The sequence below is a fragment of the Chlamydotis macqueenii genome, chromosome 15 (genome assembly GCF_036417535.1).
Source record: "Chlamydotis macqueenii isolate bChlMac1 chromosome 15, bChlMac1.mat, whole genome shotgun sequence".
NCBI lineage: Eukaryota > Metazoa > Chordata > Aves > Otidiformes > Otididae > Chlamydotis > Chlamydotis macqueenii.
In genome coordinates, this window is record NC_141570.1 from 479110 (window position 1) to 494281 (window position 15172).

Consider the following 15172-nt stretch of genomic DNA (forward strand, 5'->3'; position numbering starts at 1 on the left):
CATGGGCCGGGACAGCCTGGTCCCCCACCGCAGGAACTGGACAAAGCTGCTGGAGAAAACCCGCCTGTGACAACTGCCGTGGCAGCGCTCAGAGACACAAGGGTGCCAGCAGGAGGGAGCGAAGTTGTGGGTGCCGCAGGCAGCGCCGCCTGTCCTCGGCAGGCTGGGGAGCCGCGGCTCCCTGGCACGGAGCAGATGCATGCAAAGAGCAGGGGGATGGACGGCGGCCAGATCCTTTCCGTGTGTGAGCTTGGCACTGGCGGGAGTGAAGTGTGGGTTGGAGGCTGCTTGCATTTTCTCCTGGATGTGACTTCCCAGAGCGCCTGCCATGTGGCTTGGCACGGGGAGCTGGGACATGACGGGAGAAGTGAGGGGCACCGGCAGCCCGGGCTGGCAGCACTGGCGGGCGCAGTCTGCGCTGGCGGGTGCCGAGTGGCTGGGCCTGCTCGAGGCTGGGGAGACGGTGCTGATGGACCTGGATGGGAGGTTTTGGTGGGGACACCGGGGTCAGTGGGGACACACTAGTGACACCAGGGCAGGCAGTGCACTCCTCACTTAGATGATTGTGTACTGCACGGCTCTGTCTTATTACATAAAAAAAATCGACTTTGGCATAACTGTCAGCGGATTCTGAGCTGGTGTTACACAAACAAGCTTCTGAGTGACAGGAGGAGTCTTCATGAAGCACATTTCTGGAGTCCTCTGGCTGGATCTCACGCGGTGTCCATAGTGATCACTGCAGACAGACAATTTGGGGCCCAGCCTTTGGATTAACCTGTGAAGATCAATTAATTAATCCTCACTTAATCTCAGCCTTTGTATCGTGTATCAATTACGTTACTCAAAAAGGGTGTGACGACAGTCTCGGGTCAGTCCCTTCTGGAGGGAGGGAGGTAATCTGGCTCCTCCTGGCCAAGGAGAGCCGCGCTTCCTCATGGCCACGAACCCACACCGCTCTCCAGCCGGTCCGCTTTTGGGACGCAGGGGCTGGTAGGGGCTGCTCCAGAGCAGGGGGCTTGGTCTGCCTCCCTCAGGCCGCAGGACTCTGCCTCGGGAAGCACCGATCAGGGCCCCTTCCATCCCCCCGCAGCCAGGCAGGAGGAAGCCTCTTCCAGGAGTGCCTGGACTCCAAGCGTCCGAGCCCTTGAGAGGAGCCAGAAGGGCCAGGCGCAGGGGTTTGCGCAGGAGCTGCGTTACAATAACGCAACGGGGTTCAGAGTCTTTCCGATGAATGTTTGCTGAATGCAAATGCGCGTGTGAAATGCAGATAAGTGTGTACTGAACCTCTCCCGGCTCTCAGCGCTGTGCAGCGCCTGCAGCCTGTTTGCTTTGCTGCAGCTCCTTTGCCTGCGAGCTGCTGAGCCCTGCTCATCTCAGAGGCAGCTGCTGCGGGGACGGCCAGCCCCCCTAACCGAGGGGGACTGGGTTAACGGGAACCTCTTGGAGCTGCCGGGAAAGGGAACGCGCGCTGAGGTTTGCTGTGTTTGATCCTCTGCTCTCTGTGGTGATGGCCGCTGGAGGGATATCCCCTGTGGGCTTCGCACAGACTGCTGTCTCGCTGCGTTTTGTGTTCACGCCACTGTGAGACGGCACGTCAAACCAGGGCTGAGTACAGCCCGTCCAGCTCATGCCAGCGTGCTGTTGTCTCTCGTGCCGTTGTCACTTATGAAACTGGCCTGAGAAGCAGGGTACCCCTAGACTGTGACAGTCTGACCAAACTCTGCTTTTATGGGAGAACTGGCTGTTCCTGTGTGATGCCTGACACCTTCCCGGCTGCAGGGCCCAGCGGTGGCACCCACAGCTGAGGAGCTGGGCAGCCCCAGGGCGCGGTGGCCGCATCAGCCTGCCCCAGCGTGCCTTGAGCAGGGAGCTCACCCTGCCATCGTGGCAAACTATTATTTATGCTTTCAGATACCACTAACTCACAGATAATTAACGTCAGAAGGCTGCCGTGGTGCCATTGCTAACAGCTCGGCAAAAGGAGACGTGCTGGTCAATTAGCAGCTATTTGATGTGACAGCCCCAGCAAAGGGCAGGTCCCGCCGCCAGCCCCTTGGCTGATGCCATGAAGACGCTGGGTTTGTCAGGGCTCTGGCTGGGGAGATGGTGGGCACCATCGGAGGGGGAGAAGGTCCCGTGCTCGCTGTGGCTTCCTTTGGGGCTGGACCAGGCACCGACTGCCTGGCGCGGGTGTGCGGGTGTCATCGTCCTGCTGTCCTGAGGTGGGAATGTGGCGGAATTGCGGAGAATGGGCTGCACCAACAGATTGCCCTTTCCCAGGCGACGAGCTGTGTTCCTCTGGAGAAGCCGATGTTATGACTTTTGCAGAAGAATTAAATTAGAAAGAGACCTCTGAGCAAAGGAGAAGTAATATCTGCATACGTGAAGGCCTCCAACGGTAGGCACAACAATATTAGAGGATTTGTGAAGTTTAGCACTGTTCTTTCATCCCGGGGCTGACGCTGTAAAATGAGACACCGTGATTCACTTGGAAATAAAAATACGTGGAGGATGTGGGTAGATCTGTTGCAGGATCCCCAGGTACCTGAACTGCTGCCTGTTGGTGCAGCTCTGACGCTGGGATCTTTCCCCAGCGCAGCGTCTGGTAGCCGAGGGTGAAGCGGGGCCGGGAGGTGCCTGCTTTGCTTTTTGCAGCCTGTGCGGCTCTCGCCTGTCAGCTCTCGGGGCCATCTGCGACCCCAGCAAAGGGGGAGAGCGCAGCAGGGAGCTACAGGGAGCGGTGCCAGCAGAAAGGAAGAGCAACTGTCAGCCATTGCCAGAAAGGCTGCGGGAGAGGCTCGGGTGCAGAGAGCAGAGAGATCGGAGTGCGGGTGCACCCGACTTCATGTCTGCGTACGGGTGCCACCCTGGTACGGCTGAACACCAGCTGCTGGGAGCCCCCCGTGCTGCACCGGGGACCAGGCCATGGTGCCGGGAGAGGGAGAGCTTTCGGAGCAGGACGTGGGCTCCCTGCCGCTGGTGCAGGCTGCGAGCGGAGCGTGGAGTGGGACCTCGTGAGGGGGCTGCCGTCTCGGTGGGGCAGCTCTGTCCTTTGAGAGCCCTGTGCATTTCCACAGCCGTGGCACTTCATCCCGCCGTTGTCTGAGGGACGTTGGTGTCAGTAGCTGGGATTATTTTTGCTTTCCCGTAGCAGGAGACCCTGATTACAGCTGGTCTGCTTCAGGAAATTGATGCTTTAATATTTAGTTTTGTCCAACGAGGGCTAAATTTTATTCTTAGAATAACATTTAATTAAGGACTCTGGCTCTCTGTGATGCACCAGTGATCTGCACAGATGCACTTACCTTCATCAGCTCTTTTAAAACCAGCTGGCACTGAAGTTAAAATAAACTGTAAAATTTATGGGTTGTTCCCTCACTTTTTAATTAGCACCCTAAGTGTGCGACAAGAGGCCTGGGGCCAGGGGAAGGAGTCATTTACTTGCTTACCGCTACCTGTCCTGCTCCGCAGCCTTCTCCAGCAGCATCCCCCTAGATGGAGCTCTGCAAAAGCATTTGGAGCGAGACAGCAGAAGTCTCCTGTTGCCCTGCAGCCCCTCCACGCCGGTCATCAGAAACCTCCTGGGTTTGGCCTTGTGCTGGGGTGGGAAGGAGCTGGTCCCCCGGCCGGCAGGCAGGAGCGGGACAGGGCAGCCAGGCCCCTGCGGTGGGGCTGAGCCGGGCGGGCGCAGCGGGGCGGCCGCCTGCGCGGGTAGCGACTGCGTGGCACCTGCTGCTGAGCAGGGCCGGCCAAGGGGAGCGGGCGCTGAGAGCGGCCGGGCTGGGCCGAGCTCTACCAGCCTGGGCCAGCACTGCTCTCCCTGCTCTGGCCGGGCTTGGCTCGCCCTGGCCCTGGGGACGCGGGGGCAGCTCCCCAGTGCCAGCAGCGTCTCCCCGAAGCCCACGCTGCCGCCCTGCCTCCTGCCTCCCCTCTCCCTGCCCAAGCACACAGAACGAGCAGGGGGACCCGCTTTTGCTTTGCCAGCTCCTTGACAGCGGGATCCCCCTGGTCCTTTCGTGAGTGCCCCCCAGCACACCAGTCTTTCTGGCCTTGGAGGGCTGTGCTCCAGGGACGATGGGCTGGTGGCACCAGAAGGAAAATGGGTGTTTGCTGTGGACTGGTGCTGTCCTTGTGCCTGAGCAGTTTCTGCCGCGCTGTGCCATGACTGTCCCTCTCGCAGCCCACATGCTGGCCCCTTGCCCTCCCCCTGGGCTCTGCAGACCCAGGCAGGCTGCGCCGCTGGCGGACAGGTAATTGATCACTAGATGGAAACCGAGCTCAGATGCAAAATCTGGCATTTCACGGGTTCCAGACCAGAGGGGACGGCTCTGCTTATCCAGTCTGACCTGCTGCCAAAAACCTGCCAGAGCAGGAGGGGCGGGGGAAGCAGCTGCCCAGGAGGGTCTGCAGCAGGGAGAACCAGAAGGGAAAGTGCAGCGGGTTCCTTGAGTGCACCCTGGATGTGCAAAGGCCCGGCAGATGCAAGAGGCAGGCAATTGAGCAAAGTGATGGGGATGTCCCTCCTGATGATTCTTTAGTTATCAGCCAGAAAATCTCAGACTGCAAGTAGAAAAATGTGTAAATGACTGGAAAAAAAAAATCTACCTATGTCATCGCATGAAAGGGAGATGAGAGAGATGAAGACTGAGTGCTGATAAGGCAGTGGAAGAATGCAGGAAAGAAGCTGAGTAAAGGAAGAGGGGTGGGGGCCCAGGGCTGAGGCAGCGCATGTTCGTGTTGCAGAGGGACGCACACGTTGTGTTACCATGCTCGTTACTGGTTGTACAGTCAGTGAGCCGTTACAAAAGCCTGGGCAGTTTTGCAGACAGCTTGGCGTTGATGCATACAAAGACAGTGGAGGCTGAGGACAGAGTTGGAAGCAGGGAGCGATGCTGTGGGAAGGGGTGATGCTCCCCAGGGCTCCCCAGTACTGGACCCCCTGGGAGTGAGGAGAGCTGGAAGAGCAGGGCAGCTGCTTTCCTGAATGTGGTACGGGTGATATCGTAGATGGTGCTGAGCTACCCCGTGGCCACCGGACCCTGGCTTATCTTTCCACCTTATCCCTGGCTGTGCTATTACTCCTTTGGTTCCATAAGCACTAAATTCACTCACAAATTTTATATATATATAAAAAAGACATACTGTCATAAAATCAGCTAGCTGAGCATTCCCCAATGAAAATGAAATGCTGCTGCTCCTCAGAAGAAGTGCTGGTTCTGAATCATTCCTCTGTTCAATACTTGGCAAAGTCTGGCTGCAGCCCTGGTGTCCTCCTCTCGCTGCTCAGCCCTTGCCGGTCCCCGGGTGCGGCCTTGTTCCTGTGAAGGGCGAGCGTCCTGCGCTAGAGGGCTGTGCTGCCGGTGACCGATCTCTCTGGGCGCGAGAGCGCGGAGGTTTGGATTTGTGCTGGTGGCTGCATTTGGCTTTTCAGGTGCAGGGCTCTGTGTTGCTTCGTCAAAGCAGGGAGTCTGCAGAGCCGGCCCAGTGCGGGGCCGGGCAGCACGGCTCTCCTTGTCCGTTGGGATGTGGGCTGCGGGTCTGCACGGCAGAGATGCCCTCAGCGGCCCTGTCATCCCGGCTGCGGTCCGTCCTGTGATGATGCTGCTGATAGAGAGCATGGATGTCCTGTGCCCGGGCTCAGGGGCTCCGGAGCATTTATAAACCCAAGGAAAGGCTGTGAATTCTGCCGCCTTGACAGACAGAAAGGTGTCGGGTCAGCTGCTGACCCCTGGGGAAGCGGCAGAGGCAGGTACCGTGCTCAGAGGCTCCCTGGAGGGCTGGAGTTAATGTGTTTGACTCGTACCGCAGGAGCAAAATGTTCTGCTGTCTCAAGGCAGCGCGGGGGGAGCGAGGGCAGGAGAGCTGTGTCTGGGCTGTTTAACAGGCAGGAGCAGCAACGTGGATGTCACTTCAGACAGCCGCTCCTGCTGCTGTGCTCCCACAGAGCGCGACCGTTCCCTTCCCCGCCTGCCCTCGCCGTGAGCTCCCAGCGCTGCGGGGATGAGTCTGCTCTCCCTGCCCCGTGTGTCCCTGCTCTTAACGGGGCGCGTGGCGTTGCTTATCCCAGTGCTGCTTCCATTGCGCAGCAGAGGCTCTTCCCGGGAAGCTCGAAGCTGCGGTTGCTGTCTGTGGTCCTCCGACAGGCAGCTGGGTGCCACTTTTCCTCCTGGACCCCATCACCATGGAGACATCGGAGCACGGCAGTGGTGCGGGTACCCTGACCCTCCTCACGGTCTGTCTTCATGCTGGTGTGTCTTCAAAGATAAAATACTTTGATTCTACCGAAACTTACCAAGGGTTCTGACACACAGCTGGGATGGGGCAGCTCAGAGAAGCTTTGTTTGGCCAAGTCTCCGTAGTTCCCTCGTTTCTGATGCGGGGCTGATGATCGGGAAGCGGGATACTGCTGGCAGTCCCAGCTCGCACAGCCGTCTGGCTCTCTGAAGGTGCAACCTGTGGTGAAACCAGGAGCCAAAAGGCAGCTCGGGGTGAGGTAGGTGTGTCCTGGAAGCGCTCGACCAAAGCTCCAGCTGCCTGAGCCAGCAGCGAAGCAGCACAGTGAGGAACCTGGGCTGGCTGCGAACAGGAGCTGGTGCCCAGCCCAGGTCCCTGTAGCAGCTTTCCCAGCTCTCTCTCGTGGGCCGTGCTGATTTTGGTGGGCACATAACACAGTTTGAGGCTTATTTTATCCTAGAAAGAGTGAAGCTTTGAAAGATCCCCCCAAACCAAATCCAAACCACGGAATGGCCAACTCTTGTCAGCATTAACGGCGCTGAGCAGCTGCTGGCAGGGACAAAGGGGACAAGGTTTGCAAGTTCAGCTCTTGGCCTTTGTGGGGCACCCTGGCTGCTGTGCCAGCAGGTAGAGGAATGTTACGGTGAAACACTGCTTTTTTATCTGTTTTGGGACCTGCCAACCCGTTCCGTAACAAGAGCTAAATGAGCTGCTGGGACCAAAGCCAGAGGGCAGGGGTGTTGTGGAGGGCAGGTGTGTGGGCAGGCTCGGGGTGGCAGCCCCTGCCCACGCAGGGCACCTCTGCCGCACGGAGGGGCGAAAAGCCGGGAGCTGCGCTCTCCCCTCGGAGCTGGGCAGCACATAAAGCATCGCCTGCAACAGCCTGTGGTGACAGGGGCTCTGTCTGGCTCAGAGAGACAGCGGGAGCTTCGCCACCCACGTCTGCTGGGCTGCTGTGCCCTTGCAGCGAGCAGCACTGCGGTTTTGTGCCTGTGAGCCCAGCACGCCCTTTGCTAGCGGCTTTACCCAGCTCCTTAAAGGATTTCCTTTCTGTTGTGCACTTAGGCAAGGTGGGCAATCACACTGCCCAAATTCAGCCCATCCGGGGCCCCTCAGCTGAGATCAGTGTCTCCCCTGCGCACGGCCAGGAGGAGCCGGCTCAGCCCCAGCCGCTCCCTGGTCGTGGAGGAGGAGGAGACATGTCAGCCACGGGAGACAACAGGCAGCAGATGCGGCTCGGCAACGTTTTCTGCAAAAGTAACGGGGCAAGTGCAATTTTAAAGCTGTTTTCTATCCACCAAGAGCTGCTGTCCCAGACTTATCTTTCTCTTTCTTAGCATCTTATTTACCTTACCTTGTCCTTAAGGAATACCTTCTCCAGGTCCCACTTTTTCCTGGTCCTGGTCTCCACCACTGCTTGCTTTTCCTGGCCCACATTTTTTACAGCACGTCCATCCTCAGCGCTGCTCCCAGCTGGATTCCACGTTCTGCAACAAGCCCGCAAGGACAGTTAGTGCCTTCGCAGGCTGCCTCGCTCTGCGCAGTGTCCTCTCCGTGCGGCAGCCCCGGGCAGTGGTCCATCCTGCTGGGATGTGTGTTCAGGAGTACGTCCTGTCCCCCAAAGTGGCTCTCTGTGGAGCTGCTTGTGAATCCTACGCGTTGTTTTCTGCTGGTGGTTGAAGCTGTGATGTGCTGGTGCAACTGGCTGGTGCTGGTGCTGAGTGTCTGAGCACCAGTGGCCAGGTAACGAAGAGCGACTGATGGGACACACCGTGCCCTGGCCCCCTCCCAGCCTGGGACATCTGTCTGCACAAACCCCTTCCCCGTGGGGCAGCCAGGCAGCCGCTGGTGGCTGGAGCTGGGCTAGGACTCGGGTGGGCTCCTGCCCTGCCATTGCTGTTGCTGTTGTGATTAAGGACAGGGACACTAAGATAGCGTGGGTTTCCTTTTTCCTTCTTAAACATGACAGGTTTCTAGCAGTATTTTCCTCTTGTGCTTTCCTTTACTGCTGCATTGTGCTCCCCACTGGAGCAGGCTACCAGGGGTTGTCACCGACCGCAGGCTGCACATCCCAGCTCGCGTTTATGGCAGGAATGATGTTCCCAGTGCTTCTCATCTGTGCTGCTAACAGCCTGTCTGGGGCTGCTTGGCGTCCCCCCGCCGGCTGTGGAGGAGCAGGTGACAGGGAAGCACCCCGGTTCCGCGCTGGCTGCGAACCGCTGTGCACGGGGGATGGCTGCAGCAGGGCCGAGCCAGCACAATACGGCCGAGGGCTGCTTCCGCGCGGAAGAGACTCATTTCCCGCTGGCATCTCTGCAGCCGTGGGGCTCGGGGTCCCTTCTGCAGCCGGACAGCCCTGCGGGCGGGGAGGAAAACGGGTGCGAGCTGAGGCAGAACAGCCTCGGCAATCAGGAGCTGTGCAAGGAGGGAGGCGGTGTGGGAACAGGGTGACACGCACAAACAAGGGGACCCGTCCTGGTCTTCAGAGCCTCTTCTTCTCAGGGACAGGCTGGCGTGGCAGCTCCCACCCCGGGAATGCTGCGGGAAGCGGGGATGTGGGGCTCTGGCCCCGCGACAGAAGGTGGCCGCGAGGTTTCCCACAGCCGATCCTGCCCTTTCCGGTCTCCTGAAGCTGGTGGACTGTGTGGCAGGCACAACCCCTCCCCTCCTGCTGACAATTAGCAGGAAATATCTTCAAGTGATTAAAAAGTTTAAACAGGTTAATTATTTCCAAAAAAGAGAAAAGAAGAATTAAAGTGCTTTCTGTGGGCACATTTAAAATACAATCAATAATTTATCAGACAATTTTCATTCAAAAATGAGGAATTAGGAAGCTTCAAACCCTCCAAAATTTTATCTGCAAGGGAAAATGTTTAAATTATTTATTTTCCTTCCTGTGGCTCATGCCAGTGGAGCAGCCTCGCCGGCCAGCCCCCCGCAGCTGTGCACGTTTCCCAGTGGCTCCCAGAGCGGGGCCGGGGGCTGGCCGAGGCGTGGGTGCTGCTGCCGGGGTGGGTGCTGCTGGGCTGGGAATCTGCCCGCCGGACCCCCACGTGTCCTGCGAGAGCTCCTGCTACGAGCGGCCTCGACCCAGCCACGTGCCGCGGGGGACCTCCGGGCCCGGGAGGGCTCTGTCCGCCCGCACCTTGGCTGGGGCTGGGTTTGCGGCGGGGGCTCGGGCCAGGGCTCTCGGGGAGGAGGGTGCTGTTCCCGGGGCGCTGCGCCACTTCGGGCAGGGTGGGTGCCAACAGCCCCGGATGTAGCTAACCCCTAGGGAACACGGCAAAGCTGGAAATGAAAGAGAAGCCAGCTGGGGTTCACTGTCCGCCCCACGAGGACATCTGCCTACCGTAAATAAGGAAGGGGCGTATGAGCTGCTGCGCAGACTCCGTCTTCATCTGTGGAAATATGCCTGGTTTTGCAGAAAAAAAACAAATATAGTGAACTGAAAATAAATGGCATTATTAGCAGAAAGGGAGTCCCTAATTAACCAGATATAGTCCATTACTGTAGCCTTCAATTCATTAAATTGCATAATTACATAAAAACACTGTTGATGTGCTATTCAGTATATCTGGTATTGTCTTCCTAATAATTAGCTCTATAATTGTCAGTTTGACAGGGTAATTAAAAATGTTTAAAGATGTTGTGTCAGCCTTTCTCTGCCTTTGCTGAGCTCGGTTGGATGTCTCTGGGAGATGATTTTCTATCTGACCCGACCAGGGTTTTGTTTTTGATTTATACCCCTGTGTTACAGGAATGACCAGGCTCATGGATTACTTCGATGTTCCTGCTCAGCTGATTTTTAAAAGTACGAGAAAAATAACTCCTGATGTCATTTCCATTTACTTTGAGGAAATCTGCAGTCCCATCCTCAAGTCCAAGCTACTGATGTGACTTTCTCCCGAGCAGTTTTACAGATGGAGCGTTGTGAAATCTGACATTTGTAGCCCTAAATCTTGGTTCTGTTTGCTGTGTAAAGTCCTTCATCCCAGATGCATTTTTTATGAATGGATTGAAAAACCACAAGAAATAAAGCCCGTAGCTCCGTGTCGCGTGGCTGCGTGCGGGGCAGGGCTGCTCAGCCGGCACGCGCAGTCCAGGGTGGCCGCTCCGGCTCGCGAGGGGCTCTCGCGCGTGGCCGCTTCCGGCTGCGCAGGCTTGGGCACAGGCGTGATAGCAGCAAAGCGCTGCAGAGAAGCGCGAGGCCGGCGGGTCTGCAGGGCGCTGGAGGGGCGTGAGTGGCACGATGCCCTGGGCACGATGGCGGGGAGCAGGCCGGGAGCCACCAGCTGAGAGCTGGAGGTGTGGGAGGCAGCCCTGTGCTGGGACCGCGCTGTACAGGAGGCGATTTCTGGAGCCCTTCGTGGCAATCGCTGTGGTTCTGCTGGTTTAGGGCAGCGATTGCCACGTCAGATGGTCAAAACCCTGACTTCGTCCCCTTTTCAACAAAATAAACCCGAATATTCATTGTTGAGAAGTGACAAATGAATCTTTCCTCACACCCAGGAACTTTGCCAGCTGGCTTTTGGCTGGATGGGAGTCTGTTTGTGAAAGCTTGCAAGGATTTCTGAAAATAATCTGTTTTGAATCATTAAATGAATGAAGTGATCTGGTCTTCTGGAATAAACAGTAATCACGTGGAAGCGGAGTCTGAACTTTCTTGGCAAAACAATTCCCAACACCTCTCTCTTTCTGGGTTTTACATTGTATTTGTAGGTATGTTTATGTTTATTTGGGGGTTTGGGCACTGTTCCCTACACCACATCTTTCCTGCTGCAGCGGGTTCCGTGAAGAACACACACTTACCCCAAGGAGTCCCCTTGCTGCGCTCTGTCCCCGTGTCGCCAGGAGCGTGTCTCCAGCCCAGATGGCCCCGTTCCACCGCTCCCAGCCATTCGTTTGTATTCAGTGTTCATAATTGCTTCGCTAACTGAGAAACTTTACAATCTGTTGCAGGCCATTATATGCAAAACCATGCCCAAATAATTGATCCCCTGCCATCCAAATTGCAGAAGTGCTCGAGCGTTTTGTAATCTTGCAGAAAAGGTTTGTATTCTGAGTGTTTCAAATGTATATTAAAATAAAATTGACAATGAAATAACAAGGCATCATTTTACAGGGGCTCTGTCATTACGCGACCACGCACCCGTACCGGTGCGCTGGGGCGGGGTCCTGCTGGGAGTGTTACCTCTCCAGTGCACAATCTGGAGCTGAACCGGTGCAATTTACTCCTCTGATGTTCCATGGCTTCCAGCCCCATCTCGCCACTGCTGCGGCACACTCGCCCGTTTGCCATGAAGCTGGCAGAATACCTTGGGCGGGAGAAGGGGGCTGCGGACCCCTGTGGGGCAGCTCCTCGGAGGAGGCACGCAAGCTGCGCAGCCCCAGCGCCGTGGGTTCCAGTGCACTCTCTTGAGCCTGGGCGGGAAGGCAGCTCCATCGTGCCCTGTGATGCTGCAGCCTCTGACTGGGAGGGAAAGGAGGCTGTGGCACTACCGAGGCCTGGCGCTGGGGCAAAGCTTCGTTAGCTCATGCCGTGACTGCCCAACACCTGCCCTGGGTTGGGGCACGGGGCCAGCATCGGTGGCTTCAGTTCCCACTTGGGAGGTGAGCCATGAGCGGAAAGCAAGTGATGTCCCAGAAGATCAAAATGATGCAATCTCTGGGACATCTTTCTGGGACGGTGCCGCCTCGCTGGGCACAGGGAGGCAGCCTCAGCCCAGTCCCAGCTGCACAGCCGGGTTCCCGGGCATCCGGAGGAGCTGCGGGGACCCAGCTCTGCAGTGCGACCGCAGCAGCTCCGGACCCCTCCATGCCCAGGCGAGACCATGGCGCTGGGCACGGCCTCTGCCAGAGGCAGGTGCCTTGCAGCACACGGGGGTCCAGTTCCAGGCTCTGGCATCTGCGTTGTGCTCCTCGGGCCAGGGAGTCTCTGCCCAGGGCTCTGGACAGCCCCCGCTGTCGTGCAGCGCTGGCAGAGCTGAGTGTCCGCTCTCCTCCGGCGAGCAGGTCTGGAAGGCGGCGTGCAGTGGAGGAGGAGGGCACAGGGAGACAGGGTACAGGCCAGGGAGGTTTTAGGGGAAGGGAACAGAAATGATGCTGCTTGCATTATTCCAGGGCTTCCTCTCTGGAGCTGATGAGGGCCTGAGGAACCACTGGGGCTGCAGCTGAGCTCCTCTCCTCAGGCTGCTCGAGGGCGATGGATGGTGCAGCATGACAGGTCTACCTGTTCTCAGCTCGCAGCGCAACAAGACAGGCGTTGTGTAGCCCTTTCGTATGGCCATCACCACCGACAAAGATTCCTTGCAGCAAGAAGCGAGATTTTCTCTGCTTTTGGGCTTTGTCCTAAGTGAGTCTCTGGGAGCATTGTGCACAAGTCCTGCATGGCAGGGCCTGGATGCGCAGGGCCATGCTTACCTGGGAATCCATTCTGTGCTGCCCGGGTCGCTCCCTCCGTAATGGTGGGGATCCATTCTGTGCTGCCTGGGTCGCTCCCTCCAGAATGGTGGGGATCCTTTCTGTGCTGCCTGGGTCGCTCCCTCCGGAATGGTGGGGATCCATTCTGTGCTGTCTGGGTCGCACCCTCTGGAGCGGTGGGGCTGCGTGGTCTCTGCCCTGCCTGGAGCTCTTGCCACCTCTCTGCTGTTCCAAGCACAGTGGTTGTGAGCGCCAGGGGAAGAGCCTGGGCGGGCAGCCGAGTCGCCCACGCCACGGCCGCAGCCACGGCCACGGCATGGGGTCTGTGCGGGAGCGGTGGCGCACAGCTGGCCCCGGCGGTGCTGACGTGGTGATGCCGGGTTTCAAAACGCCTTGTTTATAATGAGTGATTCATGTCAAATGAATCCTTGGGAGATGAGGGCAGGGAATGCGACATAAAGCCATGTAAAGGTTTCCAAACAAAGAACCAGCAAGGTCTCCTGCAGGATGATAGATCTCTGCTTAAGTCATAGGAGGAAAGGCTCCTACAAAGGGTAATAAATTCATAAATTCCTCCAGTCACCAGGGTTATTTCCCACAAAAGAATTTATTGCATGGCATACATTTCTCTGCTCACAATAATGAGCTCTAGGCTCCAACATGTGACATTTATGACTGGCATTTTTTTTTTTTAAAAGACATACAGATTTTGAGGAAAATATGTGGGACACATCTCCAGTTCACACATACAGTATATTCACGCTCCAGAACAGGGCAGGCTGGGCTGGATTTCAACCAAGGAGCCAGAAATACTTCTGCAAATGCTTTCCTGGGGAAACGAGCCGCGGTGGCAGCGCTGGTCCTGGGCGCTCTCCAGTCTGCTGCAATCCCTGCCACCACGAGGTTTCAGTGGTTTGCTGGGCTCAGCCATGCCACCTGCCTACGTGCAGGCTGTGCGTGTGGATGCTCGGTCCCCTGAGCCGTACGCGTGCCTTCCGGACTGCCCTCAGGCGTGGGGCTAGCATCCTCCCTTCAGCACGGTGCAGATGCCACCGAGCTCTGTGTGGGACCAGAGGCAGAGGTCATGGGTGCCTCCTTGCTCCAGCACTCCCATCTTCATCCCTGCAGCCCAGCACTCCCCCAGAGCGCGGGCTCTCAGAGCCCCTCCAGAAGGTCGGAGCAGTCTGGTAGCTTGGTGCGGGAAGGCATGGGACTTCCTTGCTTCCTCCAGGCCAGCAGAATGGCTGACCTGGTAAAGACAGCTTTTCATCTCCGACACGCTGAGACTGTGGCCCAGCACACCTCTGGCACAGCAGGAGACGCCCCTTGTGCTCTGCACTCCAGAGCAACTCATGCATCTCCCTGACATCACACGGAAAGAGGCTTTGAGCTGCTCTTTGCCTAATGGGGTAGTTTGGATGTTACAGTCTAAAATTAAAGAGCTCATTTATTATTATGCTGAAAGCCGGGCTCTCTTTAAGCCTGTTCTTTATCATGATTAATGAGGCAGCACCCTCTCTTTCCCCCTTTATGCCATCTTCTGTCCTGCCAGAGTGGGATCACAGCCCTACCGCCTGCTGGTCCTCTCCTCCCTGCCTGGCCCTAAGGGCACCAGCAGCGTTCAGGGCTGTGCGTTGCCCCAGCCTCCGCACCGCTCACGCTTCCAGAGCTTGAGTTGCTCCTTGCTCGTGCCAGACCCCCTTGATCCTCCCACCTGGCCTTTGCCTCCTGATGGAAAATACCCCTGCAGCCTGCCCTGGGGCAGGGGGACGGGCTCCCCTGGCTCCGCTGACTGGGGTCCCAGGCGGCCCACAGCCGCACGCCAGCTCGTGTCTGCAGGTTCAGCCTGCTGCTGCTGACGTATTTTCTTGGCTCCATCTCATTGGGGGCATGGCTGGGAGCACGGGGTGTAACTGCAGCCTGCCATGCAGCTGGAATTCCCTGCCGCAGCCGTGTCGCCTGTTCCTGAGCTTTCCCAGTTTTGCAGAAAAGGCGGTGGCAAAAGATGGGCATGCCTGTCTGCAGGATGGTCACTTACTACCTGGGGGTTTCCAGTTAGATTTGTCTGCAGAAAGCAAGCAAAGACATTACTGCGCAGCAGGGCTTGTTATGCAGCTTAAACCTGGGATGGTGTTTTTTCAATAAAATAGATGAAAACAATATCGGTGGCCGCGGCATGCCCAGCGCAGCGCAGCTGCAGGAGCCTGGGCTGGATTACGCAGATGTGTCTGTCAGAGACAGGAACCAGCCTACCTTTGTGTCTCCTAATGAAACTTTACACGTGCTCAGTGCATTTTAATTAACTCTGCACCTCCTGCCTGGGGAGGCATGCAGACCCTCTGCACGGCGCTGGCGGGCTCCCGGCTCTTGCAGCCTGCGGCAGCCGCATCCAATGCTTTCAGAGCGGCGAGGGATGAGCAGCTGCTGCAGCCCCTCTGCGCTGTGCACCCCAGGCCGGGACGGGGCAGACCCTCCGACCACAGTGGGGGCCAGGAGAGCACCCCCGAGTGGGGACGCG

General features: G+C 57.6%; 1 long non-coding RNA gene across 2 annotated transcripts in view; it reads left to right on the forward strand.

The window, feature by feature from the left end:
- The window catches only part of LOC147598787 (uncharacterized), a 105498-nt gene extending 94145 nt beyond the window's left edge, over nt 1-11353 (forward strand). For both annotated transcript variants that reach the window (XR_015260189.1, XR_015260188.1), the window contains exon 6: nt 9992-11353. This is a non-coding gene — a long non-coding RNA (uncharacterized LOC147598787). The remainder of the gene's footprint in view (nt 1-9991) is intronic.
- The last annotated feature ends 3819 nt before the right edge of the window (nt 11354-15172 follow it).